General features: G+C 51.2%; 1 protein-coding gene across 3 annotated transcripts in view; it reads right to left on the reverse strand.

The window, feature by feature from the left end:
- Positions 1-23,055, reverse strand: part of LOC147696974 (multidrug resistance-associated protein 1-like) — a 547,338-nt gene that overhangs the window by 492,786 nt on the left and 31,497 nt on the right. The gene's annotated exons all lie outside the window — the stretch shown is intronic.

Here is a 23,055-nt window from a genome sequence, read left to right on the forward strand (position 1 = left end):
AATCATTGTCCACACCTCTTTAGGAGCAAGAAAGGCCACTTTATTTTAGGACAGGTGCATCATAAATTTCATAACACATTCATTATTTATTTATTCACATAACGCAACTCTACAGTGAGCCTACGAAACCTAAATCCCAAAACCCCGAACAAACTCCTGCCTACTACCCCTAGACCTACCCAACTATCTACCCTTCAGGATGGCCAACCCGCTCCAGGCTGCCCACCCCCACTAGCAAAAACCCACCTCCAAAAGAACAAAGGCACCCATCCTAACAGTGGCAACCTACAGAAACGAAACAGCGCCTAGAGCACCGCAAAATAAAACCCACAAATAAATAAAAAAGAGGGAGGGTGGGTGTAGCAAAACAAACCTCCCTTCTAGCCTCCCGCCACGCAGTTCCTAACCGCCAGCCTGTCTCCCCTTTTATCCCCTCCGCTAATCAGTTCCACCTGCTTCATGATCCTCGCGCGAACCTACCGAGGAAGAGACCGGCTCGCGCCTGGCTCTCCCTGGGTCCCCCCTCGCGCAAGAAATCATTGTCCACACCTCTTTAGGAGCAAGAAAGGCCACTTTATTTTAGGACAGGTGCATCATAAATTTCATAACACATTCATTATTTATTTATTCACATAACGCAACTCTACAGTGAGCCTACGAAACCTAAATCCCAAAACCCCGAACAAACTCCTGCCTACTACCCCTAGACCTACCCAACTATCTACCCTTCAGGATGGCCAACCCGCTCCAGGCTGCCCACCCCCACTAGCAAAAACCCGCCACCCAGGAAAACCTTTAGTGTTTTCCTGCCCCACCTAAAATTGGAAAGGAAGGAGCACACCACAACTGCACCTGAAGAACTTTGCTAATCAAATCCCTGAGTTCCAGAAGGTAAAAAGAGATGCCCAACGCAGATAGATGCACACCGTCCTCACAAAATAAATGATGTTCAGAGACTTTCAAATGATAATGATTCAAACAGTAGATACCCAAATGGTGACAAAAAAGTCGCATCGTCCTGTTCACTTTCCTTCTAGCCTTTTCCAGGGCGGAATGGTCCCTTGCCCCACGCCATTGCAAACGAGGCACGAACTCGGTCCATACCAGCATGGTGCTCACCCATGTGGTTTTGATGATTTCCAAGTCTTGCTTCATTAGTTTTAACAAAGTCAACCCAGAGAGAGAAACCAAATCATTCTCGCCCAAATGTAGCACCAGGAGATCCGGAGGGCCCCCCAAACACTGAGAAACCAAAGCAGCCAAGGCGGGAAAAAGCCCACTCCAGCGCATGCCCCCTGTTCCATGCCAGGAGACTTCGTGTGTCATGCTGTTTAGACCAAGTGATCTCCCACAGAGCTGACTGGCAGCGGCTAAAGCTGCCCGTTTTACAAAAGAGTGCCCCAGTATCCACACCCTCCGTTTGGATCCAGCGACTGATGGCCAAGGACCTAGGAGAAAAAGAAATGTTAGACAAGCAAAATTGCACTATTTTCTCACATATTTTTCACAGCACTTGGAACGCCAACGACCAATGCGACGAATCTGGGACCAGTCCCACCCCAACCGAGCGGCCTCCGTTGCCGCACCAATTCTGAATGAATGGGTACCAAATGGAACAGGATCCTTCCCCAAGCGCAACAAAACCTTGCGCAATACAGCCAACAATTGAGATGCAACTATGGGACTACCATCAGCATGACAAAATATGGGCCCCTGGAGAAAATGTTGGGATGACACAAACACTTCCCATTCCCCCACCGGGCAACATGCAGAGACACCACTCCTGCCAAGGAACACCCACTTACCCCTCCCCATCTGGTCGGTCTTGGATGCCCGCAGCCACAGCCGCACTCTGTCACTTTCCAATACCACCTCACCACTGGTCATACCTACCCTGCCCCTTAACTCCAGCAACTCTGATGCCCGAAATGCCCCAAAAAACAACCAAACAAAACACAAACGAAATTTGGCACACTCAAAAGCATCATGGCAACACACCTCCAATTCCGGCAACAGCATCTGGAGCAACTCAAAAGTCACTGGCTGCCGGAGCCGCTGACCACCAGCCCGAAGCCTAGCCAAACCCTTCAACACTTTACGAACCAACACCCCCCCAACCGGATCCCTCCCCCACCAAAGCTGCCCATAAAAAGAAACCCCAGCCAATTTGCCAGAAATAGTAGTGGGCGATAGGCCTTTGTCCGCCAAATGTAAAACAAACTGCAAGATGCATTGTTCATCAGACCAACCATCCCTGGTCGAACCCATCAAATCCTTACCGAACTGCAGAAACTCATTCCAGGCCTTCACATAACCCCGCCGTGTGGAGTCAGCCACAGAATTTTCCACCAATTGGTGAACCCTCAATCCCCCAGGTCCCATACGTACTGTGGGATCGCTGTCGGTTCCAGGTCCGCCCCAGGAGCTAACTTGCGGAACTCGGACCACTGAAAGCGAGACAAAGAGTCAGCGATGCAATTAGAAGTACCAGGAACATGCCGTGCTTTAAAGACAATATTTAATTGCAGACACCGCAGCATGAATGCGCGCAGGAGCCGCAAAACCCGCAAGTCGCGAGCCTTTTGGTGATTGACAAGGTGTACTACTGCCAAATTGTCCACATGGAACAAGACTGAGCGATTCTGAAACTCAGCCCCCCATAGATACAAAGCAACCAGCAGCGGGAAGAGCTCCAGAAACGCTATGCTGCGACCCTGTTCCTTCCAGTGCGCCGGCCAGCCGGCCGCGCACCATCGACCTTCCCAAAATACACCGAAGCCGTGAGCCCCCGACGCATCAGTGAACAACTGTACTTGCCACACCATGTCCTCATCCGCAAAAAACAAGGACACGCCATTGAACTCCTGCAGAAAACGAAGCCAGACAGTCAAATCGGCACGCACAGCGGTGGTGACACGCACCCGGTGATGGGGAAGGCTGGCGCCGGACATGGAAAGACCCAAACGTCTGCAGAACGTCCTGCCCGCCCGAACAACCCGGCAAGCAAAATTGAGGTACCCCAAAAGCTTCTGGACCGTCCGCAAAACGACTTTCCGCTCCCCCAACACCAGATGTATGAAATCAGACATTTCCTTCACTTTAGCCTCAGGCAATCTCGCCACCATAGACAGAGTATCAATTTCAATCCCCAAGAAAGTCAGGGACGTACAGGGACCTTCTGTCTTGTCCGGCGCCAAGGGAACACCCAATTCCTCAGCCAGAGCCTGGAAGATGTTCAAAGCCGACTGACACTGCCCAGAGCGACCTTCCCCAATGAAAAGAAAATCATCAAGGTAATGACAGACCAAAACGTGGCCACTAACAAAAGTGAAGCGCCACTGCAGAAAGGTACTGAATGTTTCAAAAAGGGAGCATGACACTGAACATCCCATGGGCAACACCCGATCCACGTAGAAACTACCATCAAAATGCATTCCCAACAGACTGAAATCCCAAGGATGGATGGGCAAGAGCCGGAAAGCCGACTGAATGTCGCTCTTTGCCAGCAAAGCCCCAACACCAGCCGTGCGCACGAGCCGTAAGGCATCGTCCACCGAAGCATAATTGACAGTTGAGTCAGCTGGATCAATAAAATCATTAATGGATGCACCCTCGGGCCAGGACAGGTGATGTATAAGACGAAACTCCCCTTCCGCCTTCTTGGGCACCACTCCCAGGGGTGATACAATCAAGTCAGGCAGAGGACAATTCACAAAAGGACCCGCAATCCTACCCGCCGCAAGCTCGGCATCCAGCTTTTTCCGCACAACATGGGGACTCTCCTTTGCCGACTTCAAATTGTCCGACCACCTGCCCACCCTGGGTCCCTGATACCCAATCCGGAACCCGATCTTGAAACCCCAAGACAAAATCTTAGCAGCCTCAAAATCCGGGTAATCCACCAGCCAGAGATCGAGAACCTCCTGCCTAATAGGAGTAGGAGCCCTTGTAAACAGACTGTTGCGGCTGTCCCCTACCCCCTGAACCTCTTCCCTGATCACCAAATCGTTGTCCGGGAAAACACTGGGTGAGCGCATGCTTCCCCCCACACTGCGAACACTCATGTTTGTACCTGCAAGCTGGTCTGTTACAGGAACCCCTGTTAAAATGCCAGCATGTGCCAGAGGCGGCCGATTGACCTCTGCCCCAAACCCCCGCCCCAGACTGAGCGGGGCGAGCTGAAAAGGGCCGATAATACACTAGCTGCCCGCTAGCCGTGTGGGTCGTAGCAGGTGGATTTGCCGATGCCATCCATTGCAGCCATAACTCGGAATCGACCTCACCCCACGAACGATCAGGAAAAGCGCTCATGCGCGCCCTGAATTCGTCATCATAAGACAACCATGCAAAGCCGCCAAAATAACTGTGAGCCTTGCGTATGACATCTGCATATTTAAACATGTCTATTGCCTTCTCTGGATGACGTTGGCAATAAACGCTGGCATAAATAAGAAAGGCCGAAGTCCAATTCTCTATGGACTTCGGAACACGAGGCCTCCGAGCCAATTCTAATTCCTCCTCTTTGGACCCTTCTTTTGCCTGGACATCCCTATGTAGAAGCCGAAAAACATCCACAAATGCCCCAGACCATATCAGATTCTTTGTTTTCTCAGACAAATGGGACCCCAAGGGCATCCCCACCCCAGAATAAGGCAACTTTTTCGGTAGGATACTATCCTCCGTGACCCGTGTGGCAACCACCCCGCCATCCCCTGCTGTAGAAACTTCTTTTGCAACTTGCACAGTAGAAACATTCGAAAGTACAGGCCGCTCAAGCCTCGGTGCCCGAGCGACTCGCTCAACCACAACCCCATCACCCGTACCAATAGATCTCGTACTTTTAACAGGGAGACTCTCCCTGGGTTGCCACACAGACCACCACCCATCCTTACCTCTTGGCAGCTGCTCCGCCTGCGGTTGAACAGCCACTCGATCCCCTTGAGTAGGTCCAGACCTCACTGCCCCTCGTACTGCTGCATGGTCCGCACGAGACGCCTGCAAAACACGAGAAACAGTGGGTTGCCCCAACCCACCCCCCTGGGCCCGTGCTGCCAAAAGCCCAACATCTTTGTCTCTCAATTCCCCTTCTTTCAAATCATCATCATGAAAACTCCCACAGAAAACTTCATCAGAAAATGCGACTTGCGCGCTGCCACTGGGCATAGCCCCATCACCAATACCCCCATCATAAAACTGCCAGTCAATGTTCTGAAAGCTGTGTGTACCGAAAGCTGTAGAAGAGTTATCCGCTCCAGATAACTCCCTTGAAAGCCCACCACTGGAAACAGCCGTGGGGACAGTTCCCGGGCCCGTAGAAACTGCCAACAGCCGCCCAGCCGGAGGCGCAGCTTGAAAACTGCGGCCGCTCAAGCCAGACAATGAAGTGTTCGCAACAACATGCTCCCCGAAAGCTGAACCGCAATCTCCCCCCAAGGGACGGCTCACCGACGCCAGACCATGGACACCACCCGACCCAGTCGTATGACCACCCTGGAGGCCACCTGGCTGCCCCCTGGGGACCGGGAACAAGGCTTGCCCTGGATACAGGGGCGCCCCCTTGTGTAACAAACCCCTCTCACCAGGAGCCAAGGGCGTGGGGGTGGCAGACCGGGGGCCAGGCACACCGGCGGCTGCAGACTTGGAGGCCGGGGGGGGCAGCAAGCTAGGGGCAGTGCCCACTGAAACCACGGCAGGGGCAGGGGTGGAAGCCTCAGGGGGGGTTGAGCCGGCAGCGCGGCAGTGCGTGGCCCAGCGGCGGCGTCACCCATATGTGGGGGGCCAAAATCGCGGGGGGGGCAGGACCAGGCCCCGGCGTGGCAGGAGAGAGCAGGAAACATTGGCCATTCAGCCACAGGTAAGGGGAAACCCCCTCCGGCAAATGGGGCACCGTAATTGGGGAGTCTACAGGCATCACAGCAGGGGGAGAGGTCAGCGAGTGCCCATGGAAATCCAGGCTCCGCCCCCGCTTCGGTCTTGGGCCCGCCTGCGGCTTCCCTGACTTCCCCGAGGCCGGTCCGCCTGAGCGCGGAGCCTGCCGGCCCACAGAACGCCCCCGCCTCCCCCCGGGCGCCCCACGAGGACCAGCACTAAAGAATGGTAAGTCACATACCTGCTGGAGGGCGCCCGGGTCACCCGGCGGGAGCTCCACAGCATCGGCAGGCACAACGAGCATGGGCCCGTCCGGCGGCATGGCCGCCTCTCCGTCTTCCTCTTCCTCCGGGCCCGGGGATAAACACGCCTCCACAGCCCTGGAGACGCCCTCCGAAGCCTTGCGAGGTGGGCGGGCCATTCCGACCCACGCCTCCGCCGGGACACCCGGCCGCAGCAGGTCCACGCGCCCTACCTCGCAGAGTATCTGCACGGCCCTCCTGACCTCCGCCGCTTCCTCCATGTGGCCAGAGAAAACCAAGGTACACCAAACACGCGCCGCAAAACAAACCTCCCTTCTAGCCTCCCGCCACGCAGTTCCTAACCGCCAGCCTGTCTCCCCTTTTATCCCCTCCGCTAATCAGTTCCACCTGCTTCATGATCCTCGCGCGAACCTACCCAGGAAGAGACCGGCTCGCGCCTGGCTCTCCCTGGGTCCCCCCTTAGGGAAGGGATCTAACCAGGGGAACCATATTTTTCTTGTGAAATACAAAAAAGGAGGAAGTTTTAAAGTGAAAATTCACTTTATCTACGTACTTACGCATGTGTGAACTACCCCATCTATGTTGAGTCATCCATCAATGGGTAAACATTTGTGTAGTTCTGAAAAACTGCAACTGTGGAACCTTCACAGGTGTAGCCCTGAAACTGTGAGAGGATCACACAAAATATGTACATTTACTCCAAATATAGGAATAAACCTACTGGAGGAATTATTTTTGTATGAAATGGGGCCTGCAATGTTTAAATGCAATGTGTTAAAACAGTATGTGTGACACATGCTCTCTGTTTTTCTGCTATCCATAGCACATTATATCCATCAGCTTGGATAATAATACAATAACAAAGGAGCTTGTCTAGGTGAGATGTTATTTGTTGATAACAACTCCCTGGTCACTAGACTGGGCGAATAATTTATTTTAAAAAGCCACTGCTAGAGCAGTAAATGTTTTCCACCCTAGACACAGTGTCATTTCCCCAAACACTACCCCAGGAATGGGACGACTTTTGATGCGTTGAATGACAATCTAATGTTCACCTGCAAAGCTGCCCCGAACAAAGGCTGTGACATATCTAGTGTCCTGTGACACTTCCTGGTGCTGAACGCCTATCACAAATGCTACGTACATATATTAGATTATGGGAGAATTACATAGTTACGAATATAGTAAAAGGGCACTTCGATTAAGGACAATGCATATCACTTCAGACGTTTTGCACATTTTAACAATGTGTTTTCATTTATTACCATTTCATTGTGTTGGTTTAAAAAAAGACTTGACACTATTTTGCACACATTCTGTAACAAAAGTCTAAACAAGCATTTGCAATGCAATAGGTCTCGCATTAGGAAAGTTTGAGCTATTGGTATTGTAAATGACACATTTTTTATTTATGTGTTGGTTTTGAAAATTGCGAAATTAATATTTTTGTCATTTACAATGCCAATAGTTATAACTTTCGCAAATGTGACACCTATTGCATTTGTAATGCAATATGTGTTGTATTTACGTGACTTAGATGTATTGATATTACAAATAACAATGGCTTTGAATTTTTTTAAATAATTAATACTTAAATAAAAGGTATTGTAATTTATAATGGCAATAGCTTAAACTTTTGTAAATAAATTTTGTGAAGATTATGTTCAGTGTATTTTATTGTGACGAACATCTAAGAACAGAAGTGAAATATGAACATCTTTTTGTGACATTTGTAATAAAGCTTGAAACATTGAGAGAACATATTTGAACCAGTGATGCTGCGGTGGTGCTGAGTGATGCTGTGGTTGCGCTGAGTGATGCTGTGGTTGCGCTGAGTGATGCTGTGGTTGCGCTGAGTGATGCTGTGGTTGCGCTGAGTGATGCTGTGGTTGCGCTGAGTTATGCTGTGATGGTGCTGAGTGATGCTCTGGTGGTGCTGAGTGATGCTATGGTGGTACTGTGGTGGTGCTGAGTGATGCTGTAATGGGGCTGAGTTATCCTGTGGTGGTGTTGAGTGATGCATTCTTGACCCTGAGTGATGCTGTGGTGTTGCTGAGTGATGCTGTTGTGGTGCAGAGTGATGCTGTGGTGCAGAGTGATGCTGTGGTGTTGCTGAGTGATGCTGTTGTGGTGCAGAGTGATGCTGTGGTGGTGCAGAGTGATGCTGTGGTGATGCTCTGGTGGTGCTGTGGTGGTGCAGAGTGATGCTGTGGTGGTGCTTATTGAAGCTGTGGTGGTGCTGAGCGATGCTGTGGTAGTGCTGAGCGATCCTGTGGTGGTGCTGAGTGATCCTGTGGTGGTGCTGAGTAATGCTGTGGTGGCACTGAGTGATGCTGTGGTGGCTTTGAGTGATGCTGTGGTGGCTCTCAGTGATGCTGTGGTGGCGCTGAGTTTACGCTGTGGTGGCGCTGAGTAGCGCTGTGGTGGCGCTGAGTGACGCTGTGGTGGTGCTGAGTGATGCATTCTTGGCCCTGAGTGATGATGTGGTGTTGCAGAGTGATGCTGTGGTGGTGCAGAGTGATGCTGTGGTGGTGCAGAGTGATGCTGTGGTGGTGCAGAGTGATGCTGTGGTGGTGCAGAGTGATGCTATGGTGGTGCAGAGTGATGCTGTGGTGGTGCAGAGTGATGCTGTGGTGGTGCAGAGTGATGCTGTGGTGGTGCAGAGTGATGCTGTGGTGGTTCAGAGTGATGCTGTGGTGGTGCAGAGTGATGCTGTGGTGGTGCAGAGCGATGCTGTGGTGGTACTGAGCGATGCTGTGGTGCTGCTGAGCGATCCTGTGATGCTGCTGAGCGATCCTGTGGTGGTGCTGAGTGATGCTGTGGTGACACTGAGTGATGCTGTGGTGACACTGAGTGATGCTGTGGTGGCTCTGAGTGATGCTGTGGTGGCTCTGAGTGATGCTGTGGTGGGGCTGAGTAGCGCTGTGGTGGCGCTGAGTAGCGCTGTGGTGGCGCTGAGTGATGATGTGGTGTTGCTGAGTGATGCTGTGGTGGTGCAGAGTGATGCTGTGGTGGTGCAGACTGATGCTGTGTTGGTGCAGAGTGATGCTGTGGTGGTGCAGAGTGATGCTGTGGTGGTGCAGAGTGATGCTGTGGTGGTGCAGAGTGATGCTGCGGTGGTGCAGAGTGATGCTGTGGTGATGCTGAGAGATGCTGTGGTGGTGCTGAGTGATGCATTCTTGGCCCCGAGTGATGATGTGGTGTTGCTGAGTGATGATGTGGTGTTGCTGAGTGATGCTGTGGTGGTGCAGAATGATGATGTGGTGTTGCAGAGTGATGCTGTAGTGGTGCAGAGTGATGCTGTAGTGGTGCAGAGTGATGCTGTGGTGGTGCTGAGTGATGCTCTGGTGGTGCTGAGTGATGCCGTGGTGGTGTTGAGTGATGCATTCTTGGCCCTGAGTGATGATGTGGTGTTGCTGAGTGATGCTGTGGTGGCCTGAGCGATATTGTTGTGTGCTGAGTAATGCTGTGACGGCGCTGAGTGATTCTGTGAAGGCGCTGAGTGATGCTGTGGTGGCACTGAGTGACACTGTGGTGGTGCTGAGTGATGCATTCTTGGCCCTGAGTGATGATGTGGTGTTGCTGAGTAATGCAGTGGTGGTGCGGAGTGATGCTGTGCATATGTGTATGTGTGCAGTTATGCTTATGTAACTCTCTGTGTGTGTGCCAGACTCTTCATGTAAGGCAACGTGTGTTAATGCGGCACGCAAAAAAGAAAGACTACCAACGAAGTATTAAAGCCCTGCACATAACTTGTAGTGCAACCTTAGCAGTTATGTTTGTGCAACTCTCTTTGTGTGTGCCTGTTTATATAATAAAACGAATGTTAATGCGGCATGCTAGAAAGAATAAAACGAGACCTAAAACAAGTCTTCACGGCTCTATGATGTTTGGGAGGTGGGAGGGGAAGTAGGAGAGGGGGGAGTGATAGGTATGCAAGCGCTAGCGGCCGCATGCTGGCAAATGGTGACCTGCAGAGCGCGTGAAAAACAATCACTTCAGAAACAGATGTCAACAGCTAACTTTATTTCTGCGAGTAGTTTGGCAAAGCTGGGCATTTTGTACTGGAACGGACATTCACAGAGAAATACTGTTCCTCAGGACATAATGAAACAACTGCTGTTCCCAAATACCATACCGCTCTCTTATTCTCACAAAAAAATTCACTTGCTGAATGTATCATTTGCCTTTTATTGCTCTGAGAATATCACAATCACTTGGGCTTCAATTGCTTGTCCACTACAACAGCTGTGGTGCGTGTCCTGGTTAACCTCAAAACATTAATTTTCTATAAAATATGCAGAATTTAAAAGGAATGGTGAAAAGGTAAGGGCGAGTGTTGGTTTTGAAGACTGAAAGCAATTCAAGATTAACACCAATCCAACGGGAGCATGGAAACCCAGCTAAACACGGCCTGAGTTAAAACAGTGAAAAAAAGAAAAATGATAAAGAATTACTCCAGTACCTTTAATGCGAGTTCACAGGATATAAAATTAGGGCTAAATATGAAACAGGCACTTATAAAATATTTATATGAAATAAGCAATGTCTCAAAAGGGTGCAGTAAAAAGTGTGAATTACGATCAATTGTAAGCGGAATGGTGCTTTTAAGCAAAAGCCTTGTTAACCTAAAAATATTCCTTGAATATTATCATTGAAAGTACAGGTTAAAAAATATAGGCATTTGACACCGTAACTGATTAGTGAAGGAGACAGCTCGCTGGAGGTAGGAGAGATAGACAAGACCTAGAGGTTGGGATTAGTGAAGGAGACAGCTCGAGCAAACTTTCCCGCAGAGCGGCAGCGGCTGGTCTTATCACAAGGAGCCAGGGCCGGACTGGGAAGCAAAATCACCCTGGCAAAGTGCTCGGCCCCTGGGGGGTTGTGTGTGCCGCCGAGCTCTTTGCCAGGGCCGGTTTTCGGCCGATTTTGTTACAGGGCCGATTTTGCAGCTATGCCGCAAAAACGTTCCTGTAACAAAAACGACCCCCAGGGGCTCCAAACCGGTCCCCCACCCGTGCAGCGCACTGGGGGCTTGCCCGGTGCCCGCTACGGCCAGTCCGGCCCTGCAAGGAGGATTAACAAGTCGAGTGTTTTCAAGCTGTGTCCTTTATCTGTTGTCTAAATAGCACTGCCACTGTCCCATTTTAGCTACCTAACTAGCTTTAAATAACAAGCATTGGAAATGCAATAGGTCTCGCATTAGGAAAGTTTGAGCTATTGGTATTGTAAATGACACTTTTTTTATTTATGTGTTGGTTTTGAAAGTAGCAAAATTAATAGCTTTGTCAGTTACAATGTCAATAGTTTTAACTTTTGCAAATGTGACACCTATAGCATTTGTAATGCAATGTGTGTTGTATTTACGTGACTTAGATGTATTGATATTACAAATAACAATGGCTTTTAATTTTGTAAATAATTAATACTTAAATAAAAGTTATTGTAATTTATAATGGCAATAGCTTAAACGTTTGTAAATAACTTTTGTGAAGATTATGTTAGTGTATTTTATTGTGACGAAAATGCAAGAACATTGCATTTGCACCTAAACACACACAGAGCCACATACATATAGATGTGGTGGTGGTGGATCGGGGGATATGGTGGTGGTGGATGTGGTGGTGGTGGTGGTGATGGTGGATATGGGGGTGGATGTGGTGGTGGATGTGGTGGAGGTGGTGGTGATGTGGTGGATGTGGTGGTGGTGGATGTGGTGAAAGTGGTGGTGGATGTGGTGGTGGTGGTTGTGGATGTGGTGGATGTGGTGGTGGAAGTGATGGTGGTGGGTATGGTGGATGTGGTGGTGGTAGATGCGGTGGTGGATGAGGTGGTGGATGAGGTGGTGGATGTGGTGGTGGATGTGGTGGTGGATGTGGTGGAAGTGGTGGATGTGGTGGTGGATGCGGTGGAAGTGGTGGATGCGGTGGAAGTGGTGGATGTGGATGCGGTGCTGGATGTGGTGGTGGATGCGGTGGTGGTGGATGTGGTGGTGGTGGATGTGGTGGATGTGGTGGATGTGGTGGATGTGGTGGATGTGGTGGATGTGGCGGTGGTGGATGTGGTGCTGGATGTGGTGGTGGATGTTATGGTGGATGTGGAGGTGATGGTGGATGTGGATGTGGTGGTGGTGGTGGATGTGATGGTGGATGTGATGGTGGATGTGGTGGTGATGGTGGATGTGGTGGTGAATGCGGTGGATGTGGTGGTGGTGGATGCGGTGGATGCGGAGGTGGTGGTGGATGCAGTGGTGGTGGTAGTGGTGGATGGGGTGGTGGTTGTGGTGGATGGGGTGGTGGTTGTATTGGATGTGGTGGTGGATGTAGTGGTGGTGGGTGTGGTGGTGGTGGTGGATGCGGTGGTGGTGGATGCGGTGGTGGTGGATGTGGTGGATGTGGTGGTGGTGGATGTCATGGTGGATGTGGAGGTGATGGTGGATGTGGTGGTGGTGGTGGAGGTGATGGTGGATGTGGTGGCGGTGGTGGTGGTGGATGTGATGGTGGATGTGGTGGTGAGGGTGGATGTGGTGGTGGATGCGGTGGTGGTGGATGCGGTGGATGTGGTGGTGGATGCGGTGGTGGTGGTGGATGAGGTGGTGGTGGTGGAAGTGGTGGTGGATGTGGTGGTGGTGGTGGATGTGGCGGTGGTGGATGTGATGGTGGTGGATGTGGTGAATGTGGTGGTGGATGTGGCGGTGGATGTCATGGTGGATGTGGAGGTGATGGTGGATGTGGTGGTGGTGGGAGTGGTGGTGGTGGTGGATGCGGTGGTGGTGATGGATGCGGAGGTGTTGGATGTGGTGGTGGTGGATGTGGCGGTGGATGTCATGGTGGATGTGGAGGTAATGGTGGATGTGGTGGTGGTGGATGTGGTGGTGATGGTGGTGGATGCGGTGGTGGTGGATGTGGTGATGGTGGATGCGGTGGTGGTGGTGGTGGTGGATGGTGTTGTGGATGTAGTGGTGGTGGATGTGGTGGTGGTGGTGGATGCGGTGGTGGTGGAAGTGGTGGTGGATGCGGTGGTGGTGGATGCGGTGGTGGTGGAAGTGGTGGTGGATGTGGTGGTGGTGGAAGTGGTGGAGGATGTGGTGGTTCTGGTGGATGTGGCAGTGGTGGATGTGATGGTGGTGGATGTGGCGGTGGATGTCATGGTGGATGTGGAGGTGGTGGTGGATGTGGTGGTGGTGGTGGATGTGATGGTGGTGGTGGATGTGGTGGATGTGGTGGATGTGGTGGATGTGGCGGTGGTGGATGTGGTGCTGGATGTGGTGGTGGATGTTATGGTGGATGTGGAGGTGATGGTGGATGTGGATGTGGTGGTGGTGGTGGATGTGGTGGTGGATGTTATGGTGGATGTGGAGGTGATGGTGGATGTGGATGTGGTGGTGGTGGTGGATGTGATGGTGGATGTGATGGTGGATGTGGTGGTGATGGTGGATGTGGTGGTGAATGCGGTGGATGTGGTGGTGGTGGATGCGGTGGATGCGGAGGTGGTGGTGGATGCAGTGGTGGTGGTAGTGGTGGATGGGGTGGTGGTTGTGGTGGATGGGGTGGTGGTTGTATTGGATGTGGTGGCGGATGTAGTGGTGGTGGGTGTGGTGGTGGTGGTGGATGCGGTGGTGGTGGATGCGGTGGTGGTGGATGTGGTGGATGTGGTGGTGGTGGAGGTCATGGTGGATGTGGAGGTGATGGTGGATGTGGTGGTGGTGGTGGAGGTGATGGTGGATGTGGTGGTGGTGGTGGATGTGGTGGTGATGGTGGTTGTGGTGGTGGATGCGGTGGATGTGTTGGTGGATGTGGTGGATGCGTTGGCTGTGGTGGATGCGGTGGTGGTGGTAGTGGTGGATGGGATGTTGGTTGTAGTGGATGTGGTGGTGGATGTAGTGGTGGTGGGTGTGGTGGTGGTGGTATATGCAGTGGTGGTGGATGTGGTGGATGTCGGTGGATGTGGAGGTGATGGTGGATGTGGTGGTGGTGGATGTGGTGGTGGTGGATGTGATGGTGGATGTGGTGGTGGATGCGGTGGTGGTGGATGCGGTGGATGTGGAGGTGATGGTAGATGTGGTGGTGGATGTGGTGGTGGTGGTGGATGTGGTGGTGATGGTGGATGTGGTGGTAGATGCGGTGGATGTGTTGGTGGATGCGGTGGATGTGTTGGTGGATGCGGTGGATGTGGTGGATGCGGTGGTGGATGCGGTGGTGGTGGTAGTGGTGGATGGGGTGTTGGTTGTAGTGGATGTGGTGGTGGATGTAGTGGTGGTGGGTGTGGTGGTGGTGGTATATGCGGTGGTGGTGGATGTCGTGGATGTCATGGTGGATGTGGATGTCATGGTGGATGTGGTGGTGGTGGATGTGGTGGTGGTGGATGTGATGGTGGATGTGGTGGTGGATGCGGTGGATGTGGTGGTGGTGGATGCGGTGGATGCGGAGGTGGTGGTGGATGCGGTGGTGGTGGTAGTGGTGGATGGGGTGGTGGTTGTATTGGATGTGGTGGTGGATATAGTGGTGGTGGGTGTGGTGGTGGTTGTGGATGTGGTGGATGTGGTGGTGGTGGATGTCATGGTGGATGTGGAGGAGATGGTGGATGTGGTGATGGTGGATGTGGTGGTGGTGGTGGATGTGATGGTGGATGTGGTGGTGATGGTGGATGTGGTGGTGGATGCGGTGGTGGTGGATGCGGTGTATGTGGTGGTGGATGCAGTGGTGGTGGTGGATGCGGTGGTGGATGTGGTGGTGGATGTAGTGGTGGTGGTGGTTGTGGATGCGATGGTGGATGCGGTGGTGGTGGAAGTGGTGGTGGATGTGGTGGTGGTGGTGGATGTGGCGGTGGTGGATGTGGTGAATGTGGTGGTGGATGTGGCGATGGATGTCATAGTGGATGTGGAGGTGATGGTGGATGTGGTGGTGGATGTGGTGGTGGTGGTGGATGTGGTGGTGGTGGTGGTGGTGGATGGGGTGATGGTGGATGTGGTGGTGGATGTGGTGGATGTGGTGGTGGTGGTGGATGTGGTGGTGGTGGATGTGGTGGTGGATGTAGTGGTGGTGGGAGTGGTGGTGGTGGTGGATGCGGTGGTGGTGATGGATGTGGTGGTGGTGATGGATGTGGTGGTGGTGGATGTGGCGGTGGATGTCATGGTGGATGTGGAGGTAATGGTGGATGTGGTGGTGGTGGTGGATGTGGTGGTGATGGTGGATGTGGTGGTGGATGCGGTGGTGGTGGATGTGGTGATGGTGGATGCGGTGGTGGTGGTGGATGCGTTGGTGGTGGATGGGGTGGTGGGTGTAGTGGTAGTGGTGGTGGTGGTGGTGGTGGTGGTGGTGGATGCGGTGGTGGTGGAAGTGGTGGTGGATGCGGTGGTGGTGGATGCGGTGGTGGTGGATGCGGTGGTGGATGTGGTGGTGCTGGTGGATGTGGCGGTGGTGGATGTGATGGTGGTAGATGTGGCAGTGGATGTCATGGTGGATGTGGAGGTGATGGTGGATGTGGTGGTGGATGTGGTGGTGGTGGAGGTGGTGGATGTGATGGTGGTGGTGGATATTATAGTAGTGGTGGATGTGATGGTGGATGTGGTGGTGATGGTGGATGTGGTGGATGTGGTGGTGGATGCAGTGGATGTGGTGATGGATGCGGTGGATGTGGTGGTGGATGTGGTGGATGTGGTGGATGCAGTGGCTGTGGTGGATGCGGTGGTGGATGCGGTGGTGCTGGTAGTGGTGGATGGGGTGGTGGATGTAGTGGATGTGGTGGTGGATGTCGCATTGAGATCGGTCGCTCGACCTAACAACTCACTGCATCACAGGGATCACCACCAATGGAGAGCTACTACATCAAGACACTAGCAGCCACACAGCACTCAAAAGGTGGAAACGAACATCAAAACTCCGGAGGTAAAACATGTCCATCCTGAACGTCTAGTGCGGTCGTTCCAGTGCCTTTCACAGACTCCAAAGTCAATCTTCAAAGTGCTTGTCGCGCCTAATTGCACACTAGTAGAAACGTAAGCCACTTACAAGAAAATATACCCCGAAACAAACAAATGCACTCTGATGGTTATACACACACAGTTTGCACACTCGAAACAAGTATTTCCTTTTAAGTATGCACCAAGACGCACAAACTGTGTAACAAAAGCATGACCGCAAATGTGTCCAATTGTTTTTTTAGTAAACATATACCCTCGCGCACACAAACATGGTCTCCATACTGTAGGAGCTACTAGCATGCACACACAAGTTTATAATTTTGTATTGTACAGAAAACTCCACATTGTTAGTTGTTCCGTGTACTAGCATGCATGTAAAACTGTTGTACGCAAAGTACAGAATGAAGCTATGTTCGTTGGTCTGATCAGAAACCCCTACATAAATACAACTTCACCTATACGCATGTGACCACACATGTATAGCATATGCACTTGTACGAACAGCCAGTTTTGTATTTACACATTCTACCTTAGTAACGTACTCCTAGCGCTGCAGATAATTACCTTGAAAATACAGTGAGGGGACTCGCCAGATCCCAACGCAGTGACACGTACAAATGCAATAAGCCTTGGCCACTTAAAATAAAAAAAAGCCTATATTAACCTGAGCCCAAGTGAGTTTTCCACACCTAACACACACACTACCTTTGGTACAACCCTAAATTCATTGCGGTCTGCTATGTTGAGAGGTGTACTCACATCTCAGTGCTCACAAAGAATGTAATAGTGTTAAGTAAAAGGACGCATTGATGTGGTAGGCTGAGTCTGCACCGAACTAGTTTGCTTCGCTTTGCTCTTTATAGCAGGTTAACTGTCCAAAACATTAACAGAACTAGCTCCCTTTTTTTCAAACCATTGACCAAAATGTAACTTTCTTTTGTCTTTTAAAAACACTCGATTTCCCTATCCAGCCTGAAAGGAAATGTTTATTTTACCTCTGTAAGACAGACCCGCACTTAGCAAATCACCCATTTTGATCAGTCACTAAACTCACAGCTCAACCGGCAAAGGCAAGACACTTCGTTTAGCAGGCCTTAAAGAGAAAGGCTGAGCACTCGGATTGCAGTTTTCTCTTACCTTACAACAACTGCGAGGGCAGGGAAATGTTCACGAGAGCGCGTGTTGCAGTCCGTCCAGAGCTCGCGCCACCAGCCTGCGACCAGGAAGTCAGGCAGGCCGCTTGGGACAACCGGAAACAGGAAGTAGGAGGGCGGGAGCCTACCCCGCCTCCCACGGAAGAGCCGCGGCGGTTTTGAGCACCGGAGTAGGCAGGAGCCTACCCTGCGCCCCGGTGCCGAAGGAGGGAGGAAGAGTCCTGCTGCCAGGCCCTGCAGCTGCCGATGAGAGCAGAGCCGCCGCACCAAGGAAGCCGGTGAGTGGGGCTTCGCCCCGTTGCTGAGCTGCGAGGGCGGGGGGAGCCATGTGTGTGTGTGTGCGCGCGCGTGCGGCGGGGGGGAGGGGGGGCTGTGTATGTGTGTGAGCGGGTGTGCGCGAGGGAATGTGTGTGCGCGAGGGAATGTGTGTGAGCATGTGTGACTGTGTGTGAATGAGAGAGAATGCGAGGCAGGGGCTAGCACGGCGACGTGCGGGCCCTCGAGGAGGAATCTGAGACAGCGATACGCGTGAGCAATCGCTGTCTCACATTCCCCCAGACACGCCAGCAAAAGATGTCTTCGCAGACAAAGCATGCTTCGCATGCTTTTTAGGTCTGCTCGAACTAAGATCGCTGTCTCACATTCCCCCAGACACGCCATTAAAAGATGTCTTCGCAGACAAAGCATGCTTCGCATGCTTTTTAGGTCTGCTCGACCTAAAAACTGGAACAAGCCACAGAAAGAACTAGGATTAACGTTGACACCTCCGTGAACACAAACGCCTGCAACGGCAGGGCAACCTTGGCACGCCCATAGGCCTCAGCAAGGCGGAATCGATAGAACACAAAAATAGATTAACATCTCATAAATGATACGCTTTGTTCCATTTCTGAAAGCGTTGGCTAGCCTAAGCAACAAATAAAGTGGATCTCCATTGTCACATTAAGGGCTCATTCAGTCTGGTTACGGTGCATTCTGGGGTCTGTAGTCCTGCATTTAAATTGGCAAAAACAATATTACCAGAAAGCAAAGGATAAAACCAGGGCTAGGTAAGCCTCAATATGCGACTGCGCGGCGTAGGAGGAAGCCAGTGGAGAGATGCACATGTAATTTTCAAAAATAATTATTTACATTTTTTACATAGGTTATCAGAAAATTATCCAGGGTACCGTTTTTTGCAGCTAGAATTGTGGTTCAGAGAACACTTTTTCCTCCCCTTAATAGGACGAGCAGAAGACTTATGACCCTTGCCTTGACCGAGGGCCTTCTCCGACTTTGATCACCCTTCTTTAAAAAACCTGCAACAGTGTTCGAATAAGGCGGCATGGTAGGCGTGTTTTTAAGGCAGGACCACCACAATTATGCGGCAGTCGTAATTAGGTGGTAAGTAAATTATGCAGCCAAAAAAATAACGCAAATGATGCAGCACAGTTTGTGATGGATTTACTTCATTAATGTTTTTATCATTTTTACACTTTAATATTGTGTAGGTATAGTTATGGATTTACCATATAACCCATCATCTGCTGCATAATCTGCCGAATATATATATATATATATATATATATATATATATATATATATATATATATATATATATATATATATATATATATATATATATATATATATATATTCCGGTTCAAGCGGATCAAAAGCGGAGTGGAAGCCCCTTCTCAAAGGTTAACAGTCATCATTCAGTGGCTTATTTCAGTAGTTAAATTGGTATAAAGGGGTAAAATGTTTGCCCAGGCAGTATTACCATGTGTAAACAATAAAACATAATGAAGTAATACTATTAAAATTGTGTTGCATTATGCTGCGTAATGTGACTTTTCTTGCTGCATAATTTGGTGCTTTCATGAAATTCCAGTGCCCCTGCTTCTACCCTTCACTCTAATGCAACCTGCACTGCAGTCTTGGACTTATAGTTCTGATTTTATAATTGGATAAACAGGACTACAATTCCCACTATGGGAGAGAAAAAACTAGGACTGGATGACTTACTCCTGCATAAACCGGACCACCACAACGCACCAGCATATAACTCCCAACATAACACACATCCCTCCCCAACAAGGAAGCATGGACCCAAAACGTGGGTGGGCATCCCCTTATATCAAGTAAACCTCTTACCCTCACACCCACTCCCCCACACACGCATAACTGTTCTGCTGGTACTTACAAGTCCATTTGCATCACAGGCTCCTTTGGTAGTGCGGCCTTCATCGGGCGTTGTGATTTCGACATACTTTGTAGAAAAACAGCCCCTCACAGCTGTAGATCCACGAGGGAAGGCAGGGCGGTCCCTGTGCCACCTCGAAGACAGCAAATAAGGTTTGTCAAACAATCGCCTCAAATAATGGAACTGGACATGAAGCGAGTCGACCGCTCAGTTAAAGCCCATATTTTTCTAAATCCCACCTAATTTATGGTGAGAGTGTGCTGATTGGGGGGGGGGCGGGGTGCGGCTATTTAATTTTGCAGTATATCCCATGTAACCATGCCACTTCCGCTGAATGATAGATCACACATAATAAAAGAAGTGGCGCAATGTGAAGCAAGAAGAGGAGCCCCACAGTTGTGCATGCTGGGACGAATAATCGATGTAAATTGTGGTGTCACCACTTGAACATGCTATCAAAGTGCCTTTCAGGCAGTCTAGTATTTCAAACAACTATACTAAGCATTCTGAGACTAGCAATACTTCTTTTCCATTCTTAGTACAGGCCTACAAGTCCCAGAATACCTAGCGCAGTTGGCTTAAAACTCCGCACTGGCTAAAAGTAGTCCTCGTGACATAGTTCTCGTTGTCCGCTACGGCTAGACTCTTGTGTTATCTACATCTACAGTCTAGCCCCGCTCCCGCGTGACCTCAGACTGGCACGCGCTACCTTCAGCGCGCCACGCGCACCTCTGACGGACGCGCGTGAGTTACGTGGGCGCCTTGAACTCAGCTGCTTCACTCGTTAAGCTGCAGCCAAGACTGTTTTAACTTAACTAATAAACATGATCCTGGGCTTGTGCCGCTATCTCCCCGAGAGTAGATAAACACATGGAAAAACCCATAGGAGACAATAGAGAGAGTCGTCCGAGCATGTACGGGAGTCACGGAAATGTCTTGCCGCTCTGTTGCCTCGTATGATTCCCAGGTGGAGTTGTTTAAATGCGTCTCGCCTCATAATCTGCAGATATAGCAGGGATTTAGGGAAAAGCATGTCAGACACAGGAAGCTTCTGTCCAGATCCTGGCCTTGCATTCATACCAGCTGCCTCCTCCATCATGTGGAGAGCTGTTACATTATTTATTGGTCTGACTGCTTTACATGTGTGTGCGTGAGGGGTACTGAGTGTGAAATGTTCGCGAGAGCGCGTGCTGCAGTCCGTCCAGAGCTCGCGCCACCGGCCTGAGACCAGGAAGTCAGGCAGGCCGGGCGGGACAACCGGAAACAGGAAGTAGGAGGGCGGAGCCTACCCCGCCTCCCACGGAAGAGCCGCAGCCGTTTTGAGCACCGGAGCAGGCAGGAGCCTACCCGGTGCCCCGGTGCCGAAGGAGGGAGGAAGAGTCCTGCTGCCGGGCCCTGCAGCTGCCGATGAGAGGAGAGCCGCCGCACCAAGGAAGCCGATGAGTGGGGCTTCCCTTGTTGCTGAGCTGCGAGGGTGAGGGCACGGGGAGCCATGTGTGTGTGTGTGCGTGCGCGTGCGGCGGGGCTGTGTATGTGTGTGAGCGTGTGTGCGCGAGGGAATGTGTGTTCCCGAGGGAATGTGTGTGCGCATGCGTGACTGTGTGTGAATGAGAGAGAATGCGAGGCAGGGGATAGCACGGCGACGTGCGCGCCCTCGAGGAGGAATCTGAGACAGCGAAGCTCGTGCTTGAACGCTGTCTCACATTCCCCCAGACACGCCAGCAAAAGATGTCTTCGCAGACAAGCAGGCTTCGCCTGCTTTTTAGGTCTGCTCGACCTAAAACAAGAACAGGCACACAAAATCTGAAGGGCCTAAATTCCAGAATGTTAGAATTGGGGGTCTCTAGTTGGCACAGGTAGGTACTTGTGACAAATAGGGACCCTCTCTTCTAGTCAGAGTAAGGGGGATTACACTCCTAAAATAACCCCTGCTCACCCTCTAGGTAGCGTGGTGCGAGAAGTCAAGACTTATTTCAGAGGCGGTGTAAGTTAAGCATTTGTGACCACATACAGTAACCCAGTGACAACACTACAAATGGACACCACACAAGGTTTTATATCAAAAATAAGTATATTTTTTATAGAGTTACCACAAGGCCAATAAACGACAAAAAGAATCCACAGTACTATTAGATTTCAAGAGTTCCGGTTAAAAGGCTTAAATCAAGGTTTCTGTACGAATCGGTAGCCTGGTCTGGCTACAGTGTTGTTGAAAATAACACAGAGTCTAGCAAATCCAGTGGACCGCGACGGTACGGACCCACTCAAATGTCGACAGACTCAGTCACAGTACCTTTTACTTGAGGAGGCCGGCACGGATGTGAGAGCCGGTTCCGGTGATCGTCGCGGTGCAGGAAGGAAGCATTGCAGGACGTGTTGTCCCTCAATGCGGTGGAGGCAGCGGCCCGTTGACAGAGTCGGTGGATCCAAGGCTTGCGTTGCAGGGCGAGACGGTGCTTCGATGCAGTGCTTGCAGCTTGCGGTGCAGCGAACGAGCTGGAGTTTGGGAGCTGGCGTCGATCAATCCGGACAGCGGTGCGAGTCGGGCGGTGCGTCGCGAAGCTTGCGAGGCGGTGCCCAACTCCGATGCGGTCACAGGACTTGAAGTCAGCAGCAGTGACCGCGTCGGTCAGACCAGTTCGATTCGGTGTAGCGAGGCGTTGCACGTCGCCGTGTCCATCAGTTGCGGTGCAGGCTACGGCTCGGTGACGGCGTCAGGACGGAGTCGGTGAGTGCAGAGCTTGCGTTGTTAGAGGCGGACGTTGCTTGATGCGGTGCCTACAGGACACCGGGCCGGTCGTGAGAGTTGGTCACAGCTCCCTGCCTCTATAGCCACTTGTTTCCAGCAGCAATTCACAAAGGCTGGTGAAGTCCACTGGTCCTGGGACTTCGGTCAGGGGGCAAGCTCTCTTTCAAGCCCTTGGAGATCTTTGAACAGGTTGAAAGAAAAATCAACAAAGTTCTTTCTCCTCCCTTTGGCAACCACTGCAGGCCAATCCCCCAAGCAGCACTTCAGCTTGGGAATAGTCTCTCCTCAGTTTCTTCAGGTTCCTTCTCCTCAGCAGAGGTTTTGTCTTGTAAGTCCAGAAGTGATCTAATTTCTTGGGATCAGGATCCCAATACTTATACCCCAAAATCCTTTGTTCTCTGAGGGGAGAGGGGCCTGTGCCCAGTCAAAACCAGTTCTGAAGCACTCTGTTTACCAGACTTCTCCTTTCCTTTCACAGTGCAGGGCAGGCACATCAGACGCCCACAGGAGGTAGAGCCAGCATTGTGGAAGTCAAGTACAGCCCTGGAGCACTTTGTTGACAGTCTTCCTTCTCTTCTTTCAGTGCGCAGGGCAGAGACATCAGACGCACCACAGGGGGTGGAGCCAGCACTGTGGGAGGCGGGCACAGTCCTATTCAGAGCCCAGGTGCAACTCCTCCCTCCAATCTAGATGCAGATCTCACTATTCACCACTGGGCTGACTCATTCTGTCTCCTGGAATCCCCCAGCCCTGTCTCTCAAACTCCAGACAAGGAAAACACAACCTAGCAGAGGCAGGCTTAAATGGTTAATTAAGAAAATACCTTCTTTCTAAAAGTGGTATTTGCAAACACAGAATATTAAAATAAACTTCACTAAAAGATGTATTTTATTATTCTGAGTCCAGCCATACTA

The sequence above is a fragment of the Lissotriton vulgaris genome, chromosome 8 (assembly GCF_964263255.1).
Source record: "Lissotriton vulgaris chromosome 8, aLisVul1.2, whole genome shotgun sequence".
NCBI classification, from domain to species: Eukaryota; Metazoa; Chordata; class Amphibia; order Caudata; family Salamandridae; genus Lissotriton; species Lissotriton vulgaris.